Below are 11,000 nucleotides of genomic sequence, written 5' to 3'. Positions count from 1 at the left end.
TGTGGCAAATGGAAAATCCGAACCGAGTCCCCAATGTCTGGTACCTGGTCCACAGAGGGAAACAAATACCTGGTGATTTACGTAGGAAACACACCCTCTTATGTGGATAAGAACTGGGAAACCCTAAACAAGCGTTTCAAGCAAGTTCTAGGGAAGTGGGAAACAATACGAGCCTCTGCCTCTACAAGAGGGAGAACAATAATCGTTAACCAAATAGCCACCAGTGTCCTTTGGCATACACTAAAGATTCTTACGCCACCAGTGCAATTCATCGAACAAATAAAGTCAACCATATATCGATTCATATGGAAAAAAACAAACTGGCTTTCCTACTCCCAGCTACGTACTTCTCTCAAAGATGGAGGACAAAAGTTGGTTTTCATTGACAACAGGATAACAACGGTCCGCGCTCGATTTCTCATAAATGCCCTACAACAGGAAATATCACACAAATGCACCACTGAGTATATTTTCACTTCTGCCACTAGAGGTCTCTCTCTCTCCACCACCTTAAGAATGACAACAGCTCAAGTGCCTATAAATTTAACAAACTTCTACAAAGATGCCCTTCGACGATGGAAGAAGCTAAACCTCCAGCACACAGTGAAGACAGCATCCCTACCTGAAATCCTCATGGAACCTATCTTTCACAACACGATGGTAAGCAGCCCGATCACTCAGAAAGAATTTTTCTTTCCTCCATGGAGCTGGCGAAACGTGAGGATCTTAGGTGACATTCTTTCTCCAAGCATCACCTGGCGCTTTCCAAATTCGCTCGAAAACCTGGAATATGGGAATGAGTCCGAGCAGATAGACACCGTAAAGGCCGCTTTTCAAGCCGCTATGCCTGATAGCATAACAGAAGTGGGGCTTAGCCCTCCAAACTCAGAAGTTTTGGCGCCTATCTTTCTGATAAAAACCAATAACTCATGGGAGAAACTTACACCCAGCAATACCAACAAGATCTACAGCACACTAACACAACAGTCGAACCAAAGCACTTTGTTAGAAAATCCTGCATCATCTGATCAAACACTATTTCAATGAGATCTACCATACCGCACAAGAGCCATCAAACCCGACGCAGATATTCAGTGGAGAATGTGGCATAATATATTACCTACTCCTACTATATTATGAAAATTTAACTCAAACGTCTCAGATAACTGCCTCTTCTGCTACCAATTAGGAACGGTCCGGCATATCTACATGGAATGCCCAGTCAACACTAAATTAATCAGTTTGACTCGGCAAACAGCAGCTCTTACCTGTGGTAATCTTCATACAGAAGAGGAATATTTCAATCTCGTCCATGTGGAGTCAAATACCCATTCATTCTGCAATTACCTTTTCATCACCGCAAAAGCGGTAATATACAACTTCTACCTCAGACATACACGACCAGACAGCACAGCAACTTCACAGAGAGAGGCAACTGACCAACTCACTGCAGCCGTCCAACAAAGGGTGAGAAGTCGGATCCTACACGAGCAGCAACACCATAGGCAAAACAACACCTTAGATCTTTTCCACCAAGAATGGAATCCACGGAATCAACTCCTGGCTGAGCAGGGCGACTGCATTATAATCCACTTTCCAGCATAGAAGTGACACCTTTACCCCCCCAAAAAAGAAAGGGGGAAGAAAGAAGAATTGTTGTGCTTAACAGTGCGAAAATTAATCAGCTGGCACTCTCATGTTAATAGATAATATTGTGCAATAATAACTTCTATGTTCTTCCACATTTATGTTCTTATACAGTATTATGTTAAAATAACTCTTAATGGCTTTAATTTATTTAAAAAAAAATGTAATTAGCCTTATAAGTGACTTCGATGTAACATATCTCAACAAGAGTATGAGCATGTAACCTCTCTGTCTGACTGCAGAGAACCAAAAACTGGTTAATCCTGTATATAAGATTGTTATGCTCACAATAAAAAAAAATCTATCTATCTATCTATCTATCTATCTATATATATATATATATATATAATATTCATCAAAGCTTGATTTGCTTCCTCAGTCTTAAGAAAAGGCTGGTTCTATTCCACTAATTCCAGCCCTACCCAAGGGCCTATGAGTTATGGAAATACTTTCTGAAAATGAAATCTGTGCCTAACAAAGGCGGCCTTTTGCATCTGCCCAATTTTTAATCCATCTATCTCGAGTGCTTCTAGATCTTTTTTGAATTTTTAGGGATGGTGCCTAAAGCACCTATTATTATGGGAACAAATTTCTTTTTCTTTTGCCAGATTCGTTCAACTTCGATTTGCAAATTGCATGTTTTGTAATTTTTTCATTTTCTTTGTTGTCAATCCGACTATCTCCTGGTACTGATATTTCGATAAACGTAACATCCTTCTTTTCACTTTTTTCAACCACTGTGATATCGGGTGTGTTACATTCCAAACTTTTATCTGTCTGGATTTTGAAATTCCAGAGTATTTTAGCTTTTTCATTCTCAACCGCTTTCTGGTGAAATTTATGCTTCTCTTTAGATGCTTCAAATCAATACTTTTTACATAAATACCAGTGGATTATCTTAGCCGTTATCATGCTTTTTACAGGACTCAATTTGTGCGATTTTGCTGCATCCTTATAATGTGGTCTACCGTTTCTTCCTTTTCTTTGCACAATCTACATTTACTGTCTTCTTGAATTTTTTCTATTTTTGCCTTCATAACGTTGGTTTTAATGGCCTGTTCTTGTGCTGCAAGAAATACTAATTCTGTTTCTTTCTATAATGCTCCATTTCTCAACCATAGCCAGGTCATGTTCTGTCCTGTATGCTGTGAAGGTATTTTCCATGCAATGCCTTATTTATCCATCTTTCAGTTCTCACTTTTACTTGGTTGGTTTTGTATTCCAATTTTGCCTCCATGGGCTTAAATAAACCCTCTTTCCTTACCTCAATTACAAATGTTTCCGTTGTTTGCTGTAGACAATCATCTAAATTTCGTTTTTGTATTCCAATTTTGCCTCCATGGGTTTAAATAAACCCTCTTTCCTGACCTCAATTACAAATGTTTCCGTTGTTTGCTGCAGACAATCATCTAAATTTCGTTTTTCTTCTTCAATAACTTGCTTCACTTGTAATAATCCTCTACCTCCTTTTTTGCATGATAGATATAGCCTATCAATGTCAATGCCAGGATTAAAGGCATGGTACATTGTCATTACTTTTCGAGTTTTTCGATCTAAATTTTCCATCTCTATCTGGGTCCATTCAACAATGCCTGCTGAATATCTCAGAACAGGTATGGCCCAGGTATTAATTGCTTTTATCAAATTTACAGCATTAAGCATTGATTTAAGGAGTTTTCTTAATCGACTTATGTATTCTGCTCTAGTTCTTTCTTTGATCTTATTGTGCAGAATTTGTGATGCTTCTAAAATTCCCAAATATTTGTAGCTGTCTTAGAATTTTATTGCTTTAATTATTTCACCATCGAGCAGCTCGATTTCGTTCATATCTTCAAACTTTTCTCTTGTTATTCCAGCAATTGCACATTTGTCTAAGCCAAAATCCATTGATATCGTGACTGAATATGTAGAGAGTGTTAAACAACGATCCGAGTTCATTCTCTGATTTTGAATGCAACTTCAGATCGGCCATGTATAAAAGGTGAGATATCTTTGCACTCTTTTGCGCAGTTTGATAACCATGAGCAGTTTTATTTAAAATTCTAGTTAAGGGGATCAATGACAATATATAAGCAATAGAGGAGATAATGAGCCTCCTTGAAAGATGCCCCTTTTTATGTTTACCTCTCCAATTTCTTCTCTATTTATAACCAACGTTGTTTTCCAGTATTTCATGCTGGATTTGCAAAACGTTTTGCACGTTTTCGCTAATACCAAATAGTTCTGTGCATTTTAAAATCCAACTATGAGGCACCGAATCAAACGCTTTTTTATAATCTATCCAAGACATATGAAGGTTGGTTTTTCTACGTTTGCAATTTTTAAGAATCAATTTATCAATCTGCAATTAATCTTATGTGCCTCTTAAATTTTTGCTGTTGCCTTTTTGTTCAATTGGGAGTAGAGAATTTGCTTTAAGATAGCTGTATATTTTATCAGCTGGTATGTCTGTGAGTAGCTTAAAAGTTGTTGGCAGGCAGGTTATTGGTCGGAAGTTTTCTGGGTTTAGACCTTTTTCTTTATCCTTTATGATCAAAAACGTTTTCCCTGCTTTGAGACACTCTTCTTTGCATTTTTCTTCTAAAACATAATAAAATTGGTTAACAAGTCTTTCATGTAAGCCTTTTAGATATTCATCCAGTAGCCATGTAATTCATCCTTCCCGGGTATTGACCAATTTTTTATTTTTTTTGCTTGCTTTTGAACCATTTCAGTTTTTATTTTCAGTTGGTCCATTTTTCGTTCTTCAGATTTGTTCGTAATTTGTTCAATCCATATTGCCTTGTTATTGTGCCTCTTAGGGTCGTCCCATAGGTTTTTTCCAAAACTTTAGTGTATTTTCTTTGTCTCTGGTATTTATATTTATATTTTCTTTAAAGTTATCATTTTTACAGCATTGTTTTTGCTTGCTTTTGATCCATTTCAGTTGTTATTTTCAGTTGGTCCATTTTTCGTTCTGGAGATTTGTTCGTAATTTGTTCAATCCATTTTGCCTTGTTATTGTGCCTCTTAGGGTCGTCCCATTGGTTTTTCCAAAACTTTAGTGTATTTTCTTTGTCTCTGGTATTTATATTTATATTTTCTTTAAAGTTATCATTATTGTAGCAATCAATTTTCTTGTAAAACTGGTGATGATTTTCGCGAAACATCGAATTTTGCTTGTACTGTTCAATGCGTGCACTGTATCGTCTTATTTTAGCTGCAACAGCAACTATTTTTTGCTTCACTTCCGCTAATACTTAATCAATAGGTCGTGTTCCAGTATTTTATCTCTTTATAAGGTTATTTCGGATTTTTGTGTTTTTCAGCTCCTTTTCCCTAAGGTTTTTCAAATTGCTCACGTCTGCTCTGAGTTTAAGAATTTTATTCTCTAGTCGATGCTTCCATTTTGGTTCCTGAGCCTTACTGCTTTTGGGTTCACTAATATTATACCCTAATTCAGATGTTACGACGTAGGCTACTGAGTACATAAGTTGATTTGTTTGCCCAATAGTTCCAGTAGGAATATCCCTTGCAGCTTTATTGGCCGCTTGTAGGAGTTCCTTGAGTTTTTGTTGACGTACTTGTCTCAATACCGGAAGCCTAACTCGTTCCTGGTTGCTGTTCATTTGCTCGATAATTTTTCGTGTGAGTTCTTGTTCCTTATCTGATAGCATCCTTTCAACTATTTCTATATTTTCAAAATTTTCAGCATTCTGCACGTTGGAATCTGGTTCTGCTTGATTCATATTCTTGGTCACTTCAGGTTCAGTACAGTCTCCTTTTACAGCTTGAGGTTTCAATGCTTCCAGCTCAGGTTCACTAAATACCTGGCGTTTGATAATGAAGCTGCGTTACTGCATCAGCAACGCAGCTTCATTATCAATTCGTTATCAATCCATTATCAATTCGAAAGGCTGATGCTGCGTTGCTGCATCAGCCTTTCGAATGAAATTTCAGACTTTGGGTGCCGTTCAAGCCAAAGTTGGAACATTCGTTTCTGAAATCCCCTAACTGATGGGTTTGAACTGTAGAAGCACTGCATGACTTGTCTATTTTCAGCCATGCTCCACTTTTACCTATTAAATACTTTCGAGTTCTGTGGATCTTGTTCCTGTAGCCCATTTGTCACTGGCAGTCCAGGAAGCTTAACATCCAGTGCGGTCTTTGGTAAGCCGCACGACGACCGATGTGGTATAATCTTCTGATTTGTCTTCACCATTTTTAACTGGGGTGGGCAGGTGCATGAGATAAAAAAATGGGTCAATAGGATAGAATCACCCAAAAATCCGTACTCTTATCAGCCAACCAAAACCTATTGATCAAAATCTAAAATATCCAGGTGTATATAAATTATGGTGTAATTGCAATATCCCTTATTTTGGACAAACTAACAAATCTATTGAACAACGTATCGAGGAGCATAAGAGAGACATCTCCTATAAAAGATCACGTGCAACTGTCTTGTCAAGTCAGGTTCTTTTCTCAAACAATCCTAATGATAATCTAAAAAGTCACTCTGTTTGGTGGGATAAATCAGAAAATATATTTCTTATATTCCTGATTTTGGACATACCAACAAATCTATTGAACAACGTATCGAGGAGCATAAGAGAGACATCTCCTATAAAAGATCACGTGAAACTGCGTTGTCAAGTCATGTTCTTTTCTCAAACAATCCTAATGATAATCTCAAAAGTCACTGTGTTTGGTGGGATAAATCAGAAAATATATTTCTTATATTCCTGATTTCTTAAAATATGCTTCAATAAAAACAAAATCAGCTGACTCCTATTTGTTCCCGTATAGGGAGTAGGAGGAGCCGATGCTTCAATGTTTAATTATTATTATCTTCCTATAATGAATATCTGATGAAGACTGTTATTATCCGAAACTAGTTGTATTGTTCTCATAAAAAACTTTATAAGTTACCTCGGTATTTAAGTCGTTAAATCTATATTTAAAAAAAAAATAATAAAAAAAAAATAAATAAATATATATATATATATATATATATATATATATATATATATATATATTTATATATATATATATATATATATATATATATATATATATATATATATATATATATATACATACATACATATGTATAAACAATTATTCCACCGTCAACGTAGCAATGTGGAGAAACAGGACGACTCCAAATGTTATATCTCCTTGCCATATATTAGCACACTATCCAAAAAACTGAGTAGAATCTTAAAGAAATTTAACAAACAAACGTGATTCTCGACTCTTCCAAAAATAAGATCAAGTTTCAGTAACTACAAACAATCTCAAAACCTTCTACAATTCCCAGGTGTATACAAAGTCACATGTAAGTGCGAAAAACCTTACTCTGGCCAAACGGAAAAATCTATCCTCCTACGTCTCGAGGTATTCCAGAGAGACATTACTTACAAGAGAACTGAGCTACTGCCCTATCAGGCCATGTCCTGTTTTCAATAAACACTAACAACGAAAGCCGCCAACATGAAGTTAATTGGACTTCAAACCTACACATTTGCCATGATGAGGTAGAACGCCGCATTGTCGACTCAAAAGAAATCACCTTGGACCCTCTTCATATGAACAATAATCTCAGCTATAATTTGCCTGACTATTTCAGCTCTACTATCAGATACTCGAGATCACGTGGTTCCACACACGCACAAGTGTACGACAATAGAACTTCAACACGGAATATTGCTAAAGTTCATAATAACTGTAATTTACAGTAGAATATTATAGCTTTATAATTGTCTAGCTTTAATGTGTCTCAAGGTTTTTTTTAGTGTCTTATAATAGCTTTCTATGTTCTTAACGCCTGATGAAGTCGTTTCCGACGAAACATGTCGCGTTTTCAAATAGATCTCAATTTGTAATTCTCGGATTTTAGTCAGTTTAAATTAAAATGAATATATATATATATATATATATATATATATGTGTGTGTGTGTGTGTGTGTGTGTGTGTGTGTGTAAATGTAGAAAGCATTTTACCTTGGGTACAATAAAGGTTAAAGATACCAAGCTATTTTAAATCAGGTTTTACTCCGTTTCCCAAGTAAGCGAACGGACCAACAAGTCAAGTTGGCGCCTGCAAGTGTTGCAAGTCTAGCTGACCCTGCACGTAGTGCAAGACCAAGGCAACTCATGGTAAAAGTAGAATAAGCTCTGATCACTAATCTTAATATTTACCCTTAATGCAAAGCACATCTCCTGGAGGAGATGTATGATGCTTTGCATTAAAGGCAAGGGGCCACTATCCAGACCGATTTCGACCTTTATTGAAGTCTCATCAGTGGGAGCCAAGCTAGAAATACCAAGATTTTAGTAATTCAGAGCTTATAAGTATTTTAGCAGAAGAAGTTACCATAAGGTGTTTTAACCTTATTAAATAAAAATCTCAGAAGGAGATATAAATGTATAAATGTAGAACGTATTTTACCTTGAGTATAATAAATTTTAAAGATAGCAAGCTATCAGGCTAACTAAGATACCAAGATAACTTGCAAGCGCAAACTTGACTTGTTTGTCTGTTTGCTTACGTGAGAAATGGAGTAAAATCAGGTTTAAAATATCTTGGTATCTTTAACATTTATTATATATAATTGAACAAAAAGGTAACAGCAAAAATTCAAGAAGCACAAATGGCCAATTGCTGATTGATAAAATGATTATTAAAAATTGAGATCGGAGAAAAACCAATCTTCATATTTCTCGGATAGATTGTTAAAAAGCGTTTGATTTCCATGCCTCATATTTGGATTTTCAAATGCACAGAACTATTCGGTATTAGCGAAAACTTGCAAAAAATTTTGCAATCCAGCATGAAAAAATGGAAAACAACGTTGGTTCTAAATTGCGAAGAAACTGGAGAGGTAAACATAAAAAGTGGCATCTTTTAAGGATTATCTCATCTTTTGTTTATATTGTCATTGATCTTCTTAACTAGAATTTTAAATAAAACTGCTCATGGTTGTCAAACTGCGTAAAAGAGTGCAAAGATATCCCACCTTTTATACAGGGACGATCTGAAGTGGTATGCAAAATCAGAGAATGAACTCAGATCGTTGCTTAACACTTTGTACATATTCAGTCAAGATATATCAATGAAATTTTGCTTAGCAAATGTCCAATTGCTGGAATAACAAGAGGAAAGTTTGAAGATATGAACGAAATCGAGCTGCTAAATGGTGAAATAATCAAGGGAATAAAATTCGAAGACAGCTATAAATATTTGGGAATTTTAGAAGCATCACAAATTCTGCACAATACGATCAAAGAGAGACTTAGAGTAGAATACATAAGTCTATTAAGAAAACTCCTTAAGCATTGTTTAATGCTGGAAATTTGATAAAAGCAATAAATACCTGAGCCATACCTGTTCTGAGCTATTCAGCAGGCATTGCTGAATGGACCCAGCTAGAGATGGAAGATTTAGACCGAAAAACTCGAAAATTAATGACAGTGCACCTTGCCCTTAGTCCTTGCAGTGACATTGATAGGCTATAGCTATAGCTTCATTTGTAATAATATAGAATTATTACAAATGAAGCAAGTTATTGAAGAAGAAAAACGAAATTTAGATGATTGTCTGCAGCAAACAACGGAAACATTTGTAATTGAGGTAAGGAAAGAGGGTTTATTTAAACCCATGGAGGCAAAATTGGAATACAAAATCAACCTAGTAAAAGTGAGAACTGAAAGATGGATAAATAAGGCATTGCATGGAAAATACCTTCACAGCATACAGGACAGAACATGACCTGGCTATGGTTGAGAAATGGAGCACTAAAGAAAGAAACAGAATTAGTATTTCTTGCAGCACAAGAACAGGCCATTAAAACCAACGTTATGAAAGCAAAAACAGAAAAAATTCAAGAAGACAGTAAATGTAGTTGTGCAAAGAAAAGGAAGAAACGGTAGACCACATTATAAGTGGATGCAGCAAAATCGCACAAATTGAGTACCATAAAAGGAATGATAACGTAGCTAATATAATTCACTGGCATTTATGTAAAAAGTATGGATTTGAAGTATCAAAACTCTGTTGAAGCATAAAGTTCACCAGAAAGCGGTTGAGAATGAAAAAGATAAAATACTCTGGAATTTCAAAAACCAGACTGACAAAACTTTGGAATATAATACACCCGAAATCACAGTGGTTGAAAAAAGTGAAAAGAAGCGTGTTAACGTTATCGAAATATCAGTACCAGGAGATATATTGACGACAAAGGAAATGAAAAAATTACAAAATATCGCGATTAGCAAATCGACGTTGAACGAATCTGGCAAAAGAAAACGAAAGTTGTTCCCATAATAATAAGTGCTTTCGGCGACATTCCAATAACATTGAAAAAACATCTAGAAGCACTCGAGATAGATGGATTAAAAATTGGGTAGCTGCAAAAGGCCGCTTTGTTAGGCACAGCTTTCATTTTCAGAAAGTATTTCCACAACTCATAGGCCCTTGGGTAGGGCTCGGATTAGTGGAATAGAACCAGCCTTTTCTTAAGACTGAGGAAGGAAATCAAGCTTTAATGAATATTATATATATATATATATATATGTGTGTGTGTGTGTGTGTGTGTGTGTGTGTAAGTTTTTTTACCTTGGGAATAATGTATATTAGGATTACCAAGTAATTTTATAAACTTAGTTATTTTACTCCTAATCCCAAGTAAGCAAACATATACGTTTTCGCCTGAACGTAGTTCACGTTTAAAGACATATATATATATATATCGAAAATATATCGGTGTGTATCGAAAATCGCCACTAATGGTTTGATTATTCCGAATGGTTATGGATTATTAAAATGGCGCCAAAGGTTACAAGATTAATGCAACGTATAACATTTTTGCGGGAACACCCCTGTATAATCCTTGGCCGAAACAGTATTATATCGATTAGAATTTTAAAACCTATCGATATTAGTGCCAAATTTTATTTCGCGGTTATATACACTCTGTTCAAAATGAAACCGAATTTTTGATAGAAAATAAAATCAATCTACATACTCTCCCTCATCTTCGATTCAGCGTATGGCACAGTCAATTATTTCGTTAAATGAGTTTTTTATATCGAATTTTGGGGTACTTTTGAGGGTCATGGTTACTGCCGCGTGCACGTTTTCAGTGGTGTTGTGTTGGTTTCGTTTTATCGGAAAATGAAGTTGGGAAAAGAGAAAGGAGTCTCAGGGTGCTAAACCAGGTGAATACGGCGAGAGATCCAACACACACACATACTCAAAACACTACGTTTCGTCACCAGTGATGATCGTGTCAAGGAAGTTTGAGTCCATACTTGCGGTTTTAATACAGTCCTTGCAGTGTTCAATTAGATACATTTTTGGTCGTCGGTCAA

This window comes from Typopeltis vanoorti, chromosome 16, assembly GCF_054136105.1.
Source record: "Typopeltis vanoorti isolate ZY-2024b chromosome 16, IOZ_Tvanoo_1.0, whole genome shotgun sequence".
Lineage (NCBI taxonomy): Eukaryota > Metazoa > Arthropoda > Arachnida > Uropygi > Thelyphonidae > Typopeltis > Typopeltis vanoorti.
The sequence above is the reverse complement of the archived record's forward strand: the minus strand, read 5'-3'. Positions refer to the sequence as shown.